Source organism: Gobio gobio (genome assembly GCF_949357685.1).
Source record: "Gobio gobio genome assembly, chromosome: 3".
NCBI classification, from domain to species: domain Eukaryota; kingdom Metazoa; phylum Chordata; class Actinopteri; order Cypriniformes; family Gobionidae; genus Gobio; species Gobio gobio.
The window spans coordinates 11,444,322-11,459,890 of NC_137099.1; positions in this window are offsets into that span (position 1 = coordinate 11,444,322).

Here is a 15,569-nt window from a genome sequence, read left to right on the forward strand (position 1 = left end):
ATCGTCAAATTAAATTTCTGTGTGGGTCTGGACTGGGCATCAAAGACTTTCTGCACATCAAAATCAACTTTCTTACAAAAGGCCACAAGAGAAGGATTCGATACAACCGGTGTAAACAAGGATTTAGGTCTAAACAAAGGGTACGAGTCAATGTTGGAAGAGCTGTCAGAAACCGCTAAATTATCAGGTGTGCTGTCAGGAGTAATGTCAGAGTTGACACCCGTCATAGAGCAAGCGTAATTGTGTCCTGACTTGTGATAAAACGTCTTTAAATGTAAATTTCGGTAAAAACGGAATAAATCCACTCTAGTGCTAAACAGACTGGAAGTATGAGTGGGTGCAAAGGACATACCCTTAGACAGTACAGACAATTGTTCGTTGGACAGAGGTGTGTCAGAAAGGTTAATTACCGAGGATATTTCTTCCTCGATAACGGTCTCAGTGCTGGTGGTCGGGGTCGCTCCTCTCCCTCGAGAGCCACGGCGCACCTTCTTGGACCTCGATGATTGGTCTGGAGCCGCGGCCAGTCGTCCTCCAAAAAATGGTCAGACTCAGAACCCAGGGAGCGACCCTCATCTTCACTGGATGTAAGATTGAAGGACACCTTAGGTTGGCGGGGGCGTGGTTGACGGTCTAGTTGACGGTAGGCATGACGGTGATCACGGGACAGGCGTGGTTGGTTCCACCGATATACCTGTCCCCTCTGGTAGTCCTCCACGTCGCGCTTGAACTTCCGCACCTTCATCTCCTTGATGGTCATCTCAAGTTTGAGTATTTCCTCTCTGATCGTTTGCAAAATAGGAACCTGTTGCTCCAAAGGGGTGGGTAAGGAAGACTCAATGTCTCTAATACGGGACTGAATTTGTTCCCTCTCTTTTTTGCCCTCTTGTATGAGCAGTAGCATCAAGTCCATTGAGCATTTATTTAAAATAGACTCCCATTTGGATTTGAAAGCGACATCCTCCGTGTAAGTGGAGGGGAATTTTGATAGGCGTAGCCCACGAGGGATGCGGCCCTCTCTCCAATAATCAGAAAGTGAGATAACATGCCATTTAAGCTTCATATCTTTCTCTGAAAGTTTGCGTAGTTCGTGTTTCTTTGTTGAACAGTCAGTGCTCGAAACATTCTCAACATGCGCTTCGTTATCCAGGTAGCCTACGTTGAAGGAGAGTTTTTTTGTTTTTTGAATACTTGTTTCTTTGCTCATTACGTTGGTTCTCCAATCTTGAAGACCTGATTGTCTCATTGGGTTAATTGATTATATTAGGCCTTATTAGGCTAATTGAATGCTTTCTGACTATGGGTGGGGTTCAACTTATAAGTTTGTGTCATTCTCATTTTGTGTGCTGCTTTGCCCTGAAGAAGACCATCTGTTTGGTCGAAACATGTTGGCTCTTGTAGTTTTTTAAATATGACTTAAGCCATACTTAATAAAGGCTTTTAATTTATTCCTTCTCCTCATTTACGTTTGACTGAGTGCCTGGGACCTGCCTTTTTTTGCCATTGGATTTTTCCCTACCCCAAGAGCACCTATTGCGGACTGTTTAACTCTACCTGAGCGCCGAGTTGAACCCTTTGCAGTTCATAAAAACTGTGAATTTGATGTCAGGGTGCAAGTGTGGGTTTTTAGGGTGTTGCGATTCGGTTTCTAAGACGTTCTGCATGGTCTTTTAAAATGCTAGGGCATTCATCTGTGGTGTGTTTCCCATACAATGACGTAATCTAACTCACTGCTTAACCACCATAGTATGATGCATCGTTGTAGGAACTAACTAGCTAGTCGCGATTGTTTTCTGAAACCAGTCGCACCTCTATTGTTTGAACCACGTTAGTTAGTTAGAGTTCTGCAGGGACAGTGTTGGGGAAAGTTACTTTGAAAAGTTAGTTACTTAGTTCATTTTTAAGAAAAGTAATGCGTTACATTAGCCTGGGATAGGATAGCGTTACAACCAACCAGAGCAACGAAGAAGGTGAAGTGGAGCTAGTTGATGGCTTAAACTTTCGCCGTATCCAGTCGGCAAAACTCCGAACACATCTTCCTTTCTTAAGAATGACTTCAGTGCCGTTCTTTGTTCTTTTCTCAAAGAAAAGCTTAACTCCAAGTCTTCCAGCTCGCAAGCCAACGGAGAATTGCTAGACGACCCTGGCTACAAATTAGATTTCTAGGCTAGCATTACATTACTTTTGCGTTACTTTTTCTCACCTGGGTTGGGCTTGTTTTGTTTTTTTTCAAATGTAAAGACCTCTTCACACCAAAATCGAAATAATAAGCCTCAGGCTGAGGTAAAAATGCAAATTCGCACGTGTTCAGTAGAGGGCTCAGCTTAAACAAACCTTTCAGCTGTGCTGCCATTCTAGATAATGGAAGAATAGAACGCAGGAGAACAAAGTTTAACACTTGCTTCCCCAATAAAAAATAAATTAAAAAAAGTTGACCACACTCAACTGAATCATCAAAGGTTAGGAGCAAGACATCGGTCAATTAAGTCAGATTAAATGCATAAAAATATTTGTTTTATTTAATATTTCATTATTGGAGGTTTGCATAGTACTCTGATTTTGCCTTTGACTGATTTTATCAACCTGATCTCACAGAATTCCGTGAAATGAACACGGGCTCCTTAACTCAAAATCCGTGGCAGTTTCATAGAATCGCCGAAAATTCCGTGATGGGTCCACGGAAGTGATGCCTATGTAAGTCAATGACAGTATACAGACGCGTTGGGCATGTTGGTTATCGTCATGAAACTATGATTTTGCCATTATGACAAAGAGTGTGATTCTCGATGTAATCAGCCAGCATAATTTTATTTGCAATTATTTTCATTTTTTTTTTATTTACAGTATTCAGACACATTTTGAACACGTAACCCAATCCCTTCCCTAAACCTACCCATTTGTGTATTATAAAAAACAGGATATAACAGGCAGATACGACTGCAGGCACAATATATTCAAAAAGTACAAATATTCCAAGTGTTCCGAGGCCAAACGATTGATTTGTGTGAAGAAAATCCCCAAAAGCGATCAGCAGCGTCGAGTCCATCCGCCAAAGATCATAAACACATTTCAAATTTTACCGCCGGAAGAAACGCTATGTCAGCTTTGACAGCATTGGCTGTCGTATGTCTCATGACCAATTGCATCATTACGTCGGCTTTGATTGTAAAATGCCATTGGCTCTCGTGTGTCTCGTGACAGAGTGCGTCGCGCTAAAGAGTCGTGTGTATTATTTGAATGAGATATGAATGAGTGCGTTCACGGAGTGGCGGGATCATCATTTTAGCGATTAAAACATTAAGATCAACTCTGTTCTTTACATGAAGACATTGTGTGACTTCAGAAGACTTGGAATGCAACATGAGTTAATACTTTTATGCCGTTTTTGGTCAGTTTTTGCAATAAATACCTGTGACTGTACTTGTATTTGCCTGTTATGTGTTTTATATTGTTGAGAGTGGGTAGGTTTAGGGTAGGAGTGGAGTTAGTTGCTCCAAAATATAAAAGTAGCCTATAAATATTAATAAAATCATCTCTGCTTTTTTACTGTCATTGACTTGCATAGGAATCACTTCCGTGGACACATCACAAAATTTTTGGCGATTCCGTGAAACTGCCACGGATTTTGAGTTAAGGGGCCCGTGTTCATTTCATGGAATTCTGTGAGACCAGGTTGGATTTTATTCATTTTGAGGGGTACTGAATCTTTATTGTGCAAGTGAGATGCATAAATGCTCACATTTAATACTCTCTCTCTGCACTTACTCATGATTTTTCTCAACACGGGGACAGGAGAGCTGTCAGTCAAATAAATGTGAAAAAGTAACTTGCATAATTTAAAAGTAATGCGTTACTTTACTAGTTACTTGAAAAAGTAATCTGATTACGTAACTCAAGTTACTTGTAATGCGTTACCCCCAACACTGCAGGGATGATGTCAAAACCTCGAAGACTAATTTGCCACTGGTTTACGTTGTAGAGCAAAACGTTCAAGTATATTTAAGTTATGTTTACCATAGACCTTACCCCCCCCACCTCCCAAAAAAAATTATAAAACCCCGTAGGAAAATCTTGAGTGAACCAGTGGCAAAAAAAAAAGAAAATGTATAGAGCACCATTCTATAGAGTGGTGCAGGGATGACATATTTTTGTAGCCCAAAACCCAGACACGAGTTAGCATTTTAAGGGCCATTTTAACCCTCTTTTGGCATTAAAGGGTTAGTTCACCCAAAAATGAAAATTAGCCCATGATTAACTCACCCTCACGTCATGTGTACATGACATTCTTCTTTCAGACGAGTTATATATAAAATGTCCTGGCTCTTCCAAGCATTATAATGGCAGTGAATTGTTGCTCCGTTTTTGAAGTCCATAAAAGTGCATCTATCCATCATATAACTGCTCCAAATGGCTCCGGGGGTTAATAAAGGCCTCCTGAAGCGAAGCGATGCATTTGTGTAAGAAAAATATCCATATTTAAAACTTTATAAAGTAAATGATCTAGCTTCCACCAGATCGCCTTCCGTATTCAACTTACGGAAAAAGTGTAGTGCCTCTCGCAGTTCAAAATGCTTACGCTACATCTGATGACATTGCACACCAGTTACGTTTTTTTTCCGATCTGGCGGAAATTCGTTTTTAAATATGGATATTTTTCTTACACAAACGCATTGCTTCGCCTGAGAGCTGTAGTTCCAACCATGTAAGTTTGCGACGCTGTTTGCGAATGTTCAGTGGTTGGAACTTTAGTTTCAGGAAACGCCAAATCGTTCAGTTGGTAATGACGGAATTTGCCAGTTGCACATTTCTTCTGAAAAAGCTGTCCAATTTGAGATATCACTCGTGCCTGTATCGTTCAAACGGTGCAGGACTGTAAGTATGAGGAATAATATGATGCTATAGTCTAATGTTAGGCTTAAACAGGGGCAATGGGAAAATGAGTGCACATTGTGAAGAAAATAGGCTTTGAGAAGAAAGAAGATGTGTTTATTTAATTTATGTGCACAACGACATCTTGTAGAATGAAGTGTCAGCTCACAAAGACAGGCCCGTGTTAGATCTACAGGGCATGCAATTATACAAAATCAGTCTGTATCTACCGCTCTGATGACAGCATTGTTGGACAACAATTGCTATTTAATTGGGGTTGCCACACTGACAGGCGTGTTACTTCTTTAACTGTCAGGTGGCTGTGTCATTAAAGCTGTATTGGACGTGCTTGTCAGGTCTTAATTATCCCTCGACATCTTTGCATACTAGCCTGTCCCCTTTTCCCACTTTCTTATTTCTCATGCTTTCCTTTTGCAGTGTTACTTTTTTAGCAGGAATGAAAGCCTTGACTTACACAATATATTGTTCTAATCAGTTCATCCCACCTAGTCTCATTTGTTACAGACAAGCTTCCTGTCTTCTGTATCTGTAGGATAATAATGCTTCATGCGAAGCCTTCGCAACAATTCCCAGAAGACATTTCAAGAACATTATTCTCAAAACTAAGAAAACTCACTTTAAAGTTGTACTTTCCTTATTTTCCCTAAAAGCTCAAATTTCTTAGATATTTCTGCAAAACTGTCAATTAAATGACCCCAAAAGAATATTTCTAATATTTAATTTTGACTTCCACGTCTGGTTCCTTTAAGTTTGCTTTTTTTTTTAAGAGTCCAAGAGTACTTTTAAAATCAGCAGCTTGCTAATGGAATCATTTGTTTCTTTGCTCAAACCCTGCTTTCAATGAGGCATTTTTCTTTTTTCTGGTATTTTTCTATTTTTATCAGAAGGTGTTCTGTTGCCTGTTGGCTCATATAAAGTACAAGTAAACTATTACACTGTAAAAAATTATGATTGTAACGGTAAAAGACTGTAAAAATGCTACTGTGAAAAACAGATAATTGGTTAACAGAAAGTTTCCGTACTATACGATAGTATACTTATACGTATAATGATACTTATACGATACTGTAATAGATCTAACCTTACATTTAATAAAATTTTACAGTAAAATACTGTTAAATGTAAATTTTTTGGAAGTGAAAAAGAACATGTCATTGTGTAATTTACAGATAAAAACCGTAAATTGACATTCCAAGAATTCCCTGCATGACACTTTGCATTTGATGTATTTTCATTGAAATAACTTTTCTTTTTTTATCAATTATGTACATTAGGGTTTATGTTACATCTAATGTTGTTAAATTAATGTTATTGCATTTTTAAAGTGTGAATGACACTTGTGCACCTTCGATAGCCTATATTAGTCCTCCTAAAAGCTGCTTGTAATGAGCTTTGATTCATCATGTGACTCTCATCAAATCTTTTTTGACTTTGAAACATTACCAACAGAGACAAACACACACACACACACACACACAAAAATTATTATAATAATAATAATTAAAAAAAAAACATTATTATAACAAAAAAAAAATACAATGGTACATTAATATCATTACTAATAGGTTGGTATTTTAACATTATTTCAGTTAATGAAACATGTTTTTTTACTGTACATTTTATATAGTGTACATCAGGGGTCTCAAACTTGCGACCTGCGGGCCGCCCCTCGACTTGACATCAAAGTTTAGTGTTAGTGCGGCCCACGCATTGCTCTGAAAAGCACCTTTTTGCTGAGTCGTTGCGTGTGCCGCGCTTGCCACGCTTGCTGCCTCCTTTGTGTGTGTGTGTGTGAGTTGGCTCGCCCCTCCCTCCTGCAGTATAATTTGTTGACACCGCGTGATTGACAGGAACAGAATGTGAGTCTGTTCAGACAGTCGAAACGAATGTGGTCTAACAGAGATTGAGATGGCCAATCAAATCCAAGTAGGCGGGGTTTACGTTCTCTTTTCTTAACACAAACGAGCGAGTAAATCTATCGCTTAATGCCGTTGCAGAGAGAGACTCTATTCTTTCCGATGATATCACAAAACAACATGCACACAAACGTGTCCATGCTCCTAATCATTGATGAACATCTTTGATTTTAATGAAGAAGAAGAAGAAAAAAAAACGATATGAGAGTGGATTAGAACCCGGAACCTTTGACACGGTTTACAAAAATTCTACCACCAGACCACTAGGGAATTCAAATGTTCATTGCGGATCTATGTATTTATTCACTCATGCGAAGAATCTCGGGACTAAAAATATATTTGACGCAAATATTGTTTGCAAATAGTCCCGGAAAGATTATTTCCCAACTAGAATTAGACCTAGAATTTAATTCACTGTTCTGTTTGACCTGGTTACGGCCTTGCTTTGAATTAGTCTATTATTTAGAGCAAAATTTAAATCATTCATTATTTCATTGTTACATAATGATTTAAATTTTATAGGCTCTATTATAAAAAATAGAGTAGGCAAGAGAAGCCTATGTTCTGAAGAACCGTTCATGTTCAGGAGAAACATTCATGTTGAAGAACTGTTCATAATAAAGATTGAGAAGATTGGATGTGGCCCAGCTTGCCCCAGAGTCTACCTCCAGCGGCCCCCAGGTAAATTGAGTTTGATTTTGTAATTATTACAAAATAAACCTTTAAAATATGCGGTTTTGAACTGTAAAATAAACAGTTTGTAACCGTAATTATCACATTATAAATTATATGGTGCTGTCTCGTAAAACCTAAAACGTTACTGCCATATTTTTACGGTAAAGTTCTGGCAACCACAGCTGCCGTTATTTTACCGTAAATTTTATGGGGATTTTTTTTTACAGTGTAGTCTTGGATTGCTCTCACATTACTATCACAATCCATCATACCCAAATTTGGTGTTGAATGTATGTTATTTGTCATAAACCAAACTGTCCAATTGGGTTGCCGGTATCCGAATCAGTATGTAGAATACCTGCTGTCATGCTCTATCGCTATTCCCTGGATGGCATGTTTAGACTTTATTTTTTCTCTCCAACATCTCACACTAGATAAGAGACAGAGATGGAGAGTTGTAATTTCCACAAACCCCACCAAGTTATGGCAGTATTCTCCATTTCCTTTGTTATAAAACCAGTCCCATACAGCCCATTCAGATGCACACCAAACACATTTCTTTTCACACACCAGAATGCAGTATTTATATTTATTAATATAGTATAAAAATATTTGTATTGTATTATTATGGTTATTATTATTATTTTTTAATATTGCCAAGCTAGAAAACAATTTGCATCGCATTATATTCAATTGATGGTGGTATCTAAAAAAAAAACTAAGTGGTCTTGACCCAAAAATTATCTGAAGTTCTCATTTAAAGGTGCAATGTGTAAATTTTAGACATGTGCTTAATGCTTTATGTGTTTAATGCTTAACTTTTAAAGTTAATAGCAGATCGGGAATGCATACACACACATAAAGCATATTTTAAAAACATTATAAATGTTAATTTATGTATGTAATAATAAGATATTCCTGTTGTCACTGCACGTTCACATTCACGTCAAGTCTTTTGCATGCTCAAGTTCATTTATTCTTATCGCGCGTCTACATTTAAAATAACGAACTTGACTGCGTAAACGACGCTACGTGAACGGTCCCGGACCCTTACACTTCTTTATTTTGGCGGAAGACAGTACAAAACCATCTGAATTTGAAAGATTTTTAAAAACCAACAATAAAATTACAAATTCATTTCAGTTTTTGATTTAAGGGAAATTTCTAAATTTAGGACTGTGTTAGGTAGAAACGGTTCCCAATGTAAAATCAGGGTCCTGAAACAAAACCACTGATTTATATTAAATATATTTTAAAGGTAGTACGAGTTTGAAATCTGCTAAAGATATTCTTCTTTACTCATTTGCATCCTTTTTCCTGTATAAAGTCTGCAAGCGCTACAGAAGTGGTGATGTGAAAATGTGATGTGATCTCTTTAATACTTTTATGCATTAATTAATTAGCTCATTAATTAAACATTGAATGTAGTCCCTCATCCTGCAGGGCAAAATGTTTTCACAGTGTAGTGATTATAGTGTGAGATGGGATGACCATTAAAAGAGGTAAATGTGTGTGTGTTCGCACACTTTCAGTTGCAGGGAATAGCAGTTAATAAGTCCCCTGGTAACTGCGGCTCTCCCTTGTCTCTTATTCCTCAGTACCTCAGTGTGAGATCCCATTAATACCATCACAATCCATACCTCTCTGCCATTATCCACATGGGGAACACTTACCAGAGCACCATCCGAACCCTTGGATCCCAAAAAAAACACTATAACGTATTTTTCTTGAACTAACCCTCTCTGTTTTGCATTAATTTGACACCCGCAGCAAGCCTTGCCTCACAAAGGTTACTGATGGAGCTGTCTGTGGTGCTACCACCACTGTTTTTTGCCATAGCACTGTCCATGGTGCTGATAACCCACTGTATATGTATGCCACGCAGACATCCCTGACCATTTAAAATTCAAAGGGCCATAAATTAATGAGTTCTTATCTGTGCACCCCTTGCCCTGGTTTCCGGCTCCAGGCCCTGTTATGTCTAATAATGGTGGAATGAGCAGGGGTTGCACGGGGGGTGAGCGAGAGACTCTTTGTGACTGTCACCGTGGGTCCTCGGCTCTATCTCTCAGCTGCAGTCAGACAGATAGGAAGCATCACTATGCAGCATGGCGGAGCTGTTTGTCTGGGGTGGTTGTGACACCCTCCGCTTGGGGGGATTTTAATGAGCTCCCCTGGGACGAGCATTAGTCATTTAACATCCTGAGGAGAGCAGGGGCATCCAAACACACACATACCTGTACTGTCCAAAACTTTGTGTGGACACACATACTCGTATACACAAAATCAGCATATGAATTCCAGAAAGTGGGCAGCAGGTTCCAAAAGTACTGCTAAGTGGTGTGCTGTGCAGCCTTTTCACTGTGGAGTTAGGAATATAAATGGAATTGTGAATTGTTGTCAAATATTGGTGATTCTTACTAAAATACGGTTGGGTCATATTTCACTCTAAAATAAAAGGGGAAAAAGACGCTGTATATTGCTATAAATATTTTATTTTTATTTAGGGGCCAAGCACTGAAGGTGCGGAGGCACCTATTGAAACCATTTGATTTCTTATTATTCCGCCATTGAAGTCTATGGCAGCCCATAGAACCGTTTGTGGGAAAGTTATGAAATTTGGCACACAGATAGAGGACTGGCCCAAGATTAACCACACCAATTTTGGAGTCTCTAAAACAATCCCTCTAGTGCCACCACCAGTCCAAAGTCTGACTCCTGTTTATGCTAATAACTTTTGAATCATAAGAGCTAGAAACAAAATTATTTTTCCTCTGATTCTTTGGCTCATGACGATTCGATTGCACCATATGACGTAATTTTGAAAAATTGAAAAATTCCCCGCCATTTTTAATTTTCTGAAAAACCTACTTTTGCAAACTCGTCCTAGACGGTTCGTCTGATTTGCACTAAAATTGAACCAAATCATCTTCAGACCATGCCGACAAAAATTTATGGAATTTAAGTTGATCCGTACAACCGTTCGCAAACAATGCGCAAACAAATTATACGTAGCGTTGCAAAAATACACTTAAGGCTATATCTTTGCAACGCTTTATTGTATTTAAACCAAACTTGGTACATGTAATCACAAGCATGACCTGAGGCAACATGCAGCGTTTCGGCCCAGCGCCACCTATTGGTCCGGAGATATATACGAAAAATGGCAAATTTTCCATATAACTTATGAACCGTTTGTCCAAAAATCATAAAAGTGGTCTCGTTAGATTTGGGATGTCATAACGAGTCGACTGATATCCAATTTTACCATATCGACCACTTTGGCTGTCGGCCATTTTGAATTATGGGCTAAAATGCTATATTTTATGAACACATGAACGGATTGTTACGAATCTTGGTATGGGTCATCACCACGATGCCCTGAAGGAGCCTGACAAGTTTTGAAAAAGTTTTTTCCAAATGCTTATAACTTTGGGTGTGATTGACTTATTTTCATGGGAGTTTTCTTTTTTCGTCTCCTGAATCCTTGCCGAGTCCAACGATACCAGACTTGTCAGGTTTAGGTGTATGGTTTGTGCAGCGTGGTAATTTAGCGCTTATAAAACGTTAGCTGATATCTTTGAAACCGCTAGTCTGATCGAGACGAAACCAGCGCCAGAAGTTCGGAAACATAGGTCGATAGCTACATGCCAATACCTAAATGTCAAAATAGGGGTAGTAAAATCCAATCAAAGTCAGGTGTCAGTAAATTTTTACGTGTTTTTTCATATAAATGTCGATAACTCCAAAGCGAAATGACATATTTTCACCAAAATGTACACACACATATATGGGCTCACTCCGAGGACACATAACACAAAAATGATAGGATTGTGCCTCTTGGTGACGCTATAATTAAACAAAATATGACATTGGCTCTATACAACTTTAATATGGTTAAAATTGTCTTCAAATGTCTTCACTCATTTTTTCAGTTGGTCTGCTGCTAGCTTCCTTGTTTGCTTCTGTTGTGCTTGGCCCCAGTATTGCTGCTTGCAGCTATATTTATTATTAGTATTTTCCTCAAAAAATGTCATTACCATGATGTAGTAGTCATTTTACTTATAAACATGTTCAGTCAAAAAATCCACCCATCCATCCATCCATCCATTATTTCCTCAAAGTTTCTTTACATTTTCTATGATTTTAGAGAAAATGTTTGGGGGAAAATATGACATTTACTTGGCAGTTTTCCTGAGATTTATCCATGTATCTATCCATGCATTTTTGGTTATGTCATAAACAACCATCTGCAATACAAATACATTTTCCTGTTAGTATTGTTGACATTCATTTCTGACATAGTGCACCACAACTATCATCCATGCAATATGCAGTAGTTCACAGCATAAATAAACAGACAATAGATCTTACCAAGCTGCTCAATTCTTACCAAGAGGATTCCAAAAAGCCCTGTTCAGTTTCCAATCCCAAATGTACAATTACACGTGCGTTTTTCGAGCCGCCGGCACCCAACCCGTGATAGGTTAAGTGGCTAGTAAGGAGAACAACAAGGCTGATCTGATTTTGTTTATATCGGACAAGCTAATTAAAGTGTCACAATTCATTATACAGGCCGTGCCCCACCTTGTCAGAAGGAAAATAGGAATATCAATCATTTTGCGTTCCGGCTCAACCTTTTCCCTTAGCTGATCTCATTGGTTGCTGCTGTGTCAGTCCTGTTTGAGACATCAATGAGGAATGGGTTTCCCCCAAACACTTGTCAATTTTCTTTCACTTCTTCGCCTTTGTCAGAACGCTGTCATGCAAGCGTGACCTCGCATATACCTCAGAGAGCACATAGTGTGCGCGCTATTGAAGAACCTTTACCCTTGTGTTGACATCAGGACATCATAAACAGTGAGCGGAATATGATATCGCCTGTTAACCAGAGTGAACTGTCACTCATTTGACAGTTGATTCTCCTGTCTTGATTTACCATTTTTTTGATTGATGCATTTTTCAACAAAAAAATATTTTGCGTATCCTACAAACACACAAGCAAACTAGTGCTAGATTCTGTCCAGAGCAGGCGAGTGGTTTCATTTTACATGTTTGGCGACAAGAATGTGCAGACAAAAGCCAAACTGACAGCTCTGACAAGCTATTACTGTCCACTACAGGTTATGGAGATGTGTTTTGCTGTATACTATTCTGGGATATAGAGACAGTATTGTTTGGAGAATGATAATGTAAGAAATTCACGGGGTAATCTACCTAACAATTATGTCTTTTGGAGAATTTGAACGATTTTAGATCTTTAAAATATTGTGTGAAATACCAAAAAAAAAAAAAAGGATCCTATTAAACTTTTTTTTTTTTACATTTTCAACTTTCTGTTGTATATTTATATGTTGCTGTTTGAGCATGAAAAAGGTCCAGGCCACCTTCCATTGCTCCATGGTCCAGTTCTGATGCTCACAACTTGGTGCTTTCGGCGGTGGACAGGGGTCAGCATGGGCACCCTGACTGGTCTGTGGCTATGCAGCCTCATACGCAACAAACTGATGCAGTGTGTATTCTGACACCTTTCTATCAGAACCAGCATTAACTTAACAGAACCAGCTACAGTAGCTCGTCTGTTTGAACGGACCACACAGGCCAGCCTTCGCTCCCCATGTGCATCAATGTGCCTTGGCCGCTCATGACCCTGTCGACGGTTCACCACTGTTCCTTCCTCGGACCACATTTGATAGATAATGAACACTGCAGACCGGGAACACCCCACAAGAGCTGCAGTTTTGAAGATACTCTGACCCAGTCGTCTAGCCATCACAATTTGGCCCTGGCTCAAATCATTATGCTCAAACTCACTGAAATAAATCCCACCCACTAACAGGTGCCGTGATGAATAGATAATCAGTGTTATTCACTTCACCTGTCAGTGTTCACAATGTTATGCATGATCGGTGTGTATATAGTCATTGATAATAATCTGTCAAAATCGGAATTTTATTGCTGAGAAACGTAAAACAAATATTCTCTTTCATTATATATATATATATATATATATATATATATATATATATATATATATATATATATATCTCAAAATCACAATCAGCCTTTGAATATGAAGTTATTACTTATTACACTTAAAGTAGAACTTTGTTCTGTCATCCAGGCACCAAAAGATTGCTGTTTATCAGAACATCAGGCAATATCAAAACTCCAGACTATAATACTCCTTAGTCCAGTCCTTCCAACCACCGTTATACTGTAAATCACAGAAACATCTGCAGCACAAGCACTAACGTAGCACATCCTTGTTTTGTTCTCCTTTTTTGGCATGTTTTGCATGCATTGCATTGTTCAGGAGTAATTACATCTTCAGGTGAAGTGGAGTGGAGTAATAAGTAGTGTGACAGTCACAATTATCATAACAATCATGTTTAAAGAGAGACGGTTTATTTATGTGATATTATGTGAATCAGTTTCAGGTACGAGTAAAAGACATAAAAGTAGAAATTAAAGATAAAACTGACCGTACCTGAGAATGTTTTGTCTAACCATAAAAATAAATATGCTGACACTTTCCTATAAAACTCAAGCCAGATGTAAGAAATGGGGTCATAAATTGTTTTCATTGATTCTGTCATTGCAATCTTGTAAAACACACTATTCATAATGGAATTCTTGTGCGTAATCCTTGCTCTTTATGTCTGTTGTCTGGAATGGAGAGATGTCCTTTGAGACTTGATAAAAGTACAAGATCAAAAAGCTCAGACACATATAATACTCTCACTCTTAAAAATAAAGGTTATTTATTGGCATCTATGAAGACCTAGCCTGGATGCCAGCCGAACTTAGCCCCTCCCACAACATTTGAGGTCGGGAAGTTTGGTCTGCACTTGATCTGTTGTGGAGCAACTATGCTCGAACCAAAGCTGTTCGGACCAATCACATTGTCACGGTGGGCTTTATACGATGATGGACAGATGATCAACAGTGACATAATCATGCACGTCACCAAAGAGCGCTTGGGTTCGTTCTAATCCTAAACGGAGAACTTGTTCGTATATGCATTCACCTTTACTATTTCTCTCAAAAATGATGATCGTGTTGGTAAGTACTCCGTGTATCCTTAAAGGTCCCATGGCATGACATTTTCATTTTATGAGGTTTTTCAACATTAATATGAGTTCCCCTAGCCTGATTATTGTCCCCAAGTGGCTAGAAATTTTGATCGGTGTAAACCGAGTTCTGGCTGTGTTTCTCTGCCTTTGAGAAAATGACAGCCCAGACAAGCTGATCTTGAATTTTCCTGTCATGACGTCATAACAGGAACGGTTACCTCACAGTTACCAACACAGTTACCAACTTTCTGACATGAGTGACAGTCCCTCCGACTAGAAATAAACTAATAAGCTGAAGTATATGCTAGTAACTACAACAGTTCACTGAACTGAGACGTGCTGAGAGAACTGATGAGAAGTGACATCCGTCTCTCTGGCACAGCCTTGTGCCTCGTAGACTTCGTTAAACCACGCCCCCTCCGCTCATTTAAAATGCAAAGATGTCAGCCAATCACAACAGTGGGCGTTTTTACTGACGTCTCACAGCAGACACGAAACGCCCTTGAAACAGGGCATTCAGCCACAGGCCAAACATCAGTATAGAAAAAAAAGCCTTTTATTTCTAAATTATGACATTTTATGATGTAAAAATCATACTAACAATATAAGTACACCTCAGAATACATTATAAAATAAAATAAAAAATCCATGCCATTGGACCTTTTAAACAATTTTTTACAACACAGGCAAAGATCGTTTACACTCATCGTCTTCTTCTTCTTCCAGCGTTCATGTAGTAGAGTTCTGTTGACAACTATGCGTCGCTCCGTTGCTCTGATTGGTTGTAGGTCTATCAAATTGATTGCAGAGGCTTTTTCTTTCCTGGTTCGGTTGAAACACGCCTCATTATCACAGCCCAATGGAGCAGTATCAGACTCATATTCTGACTAGAATTGAGGCCATGTCCACACTAATACGTTTTCGTTTGAAAACCGATCTTTTTCTCTCCAATTTGGCCTTCCGTCCACACTGAGACAGCGTTTTAAGTCAACGAAAACGTATAGCTTTTTGA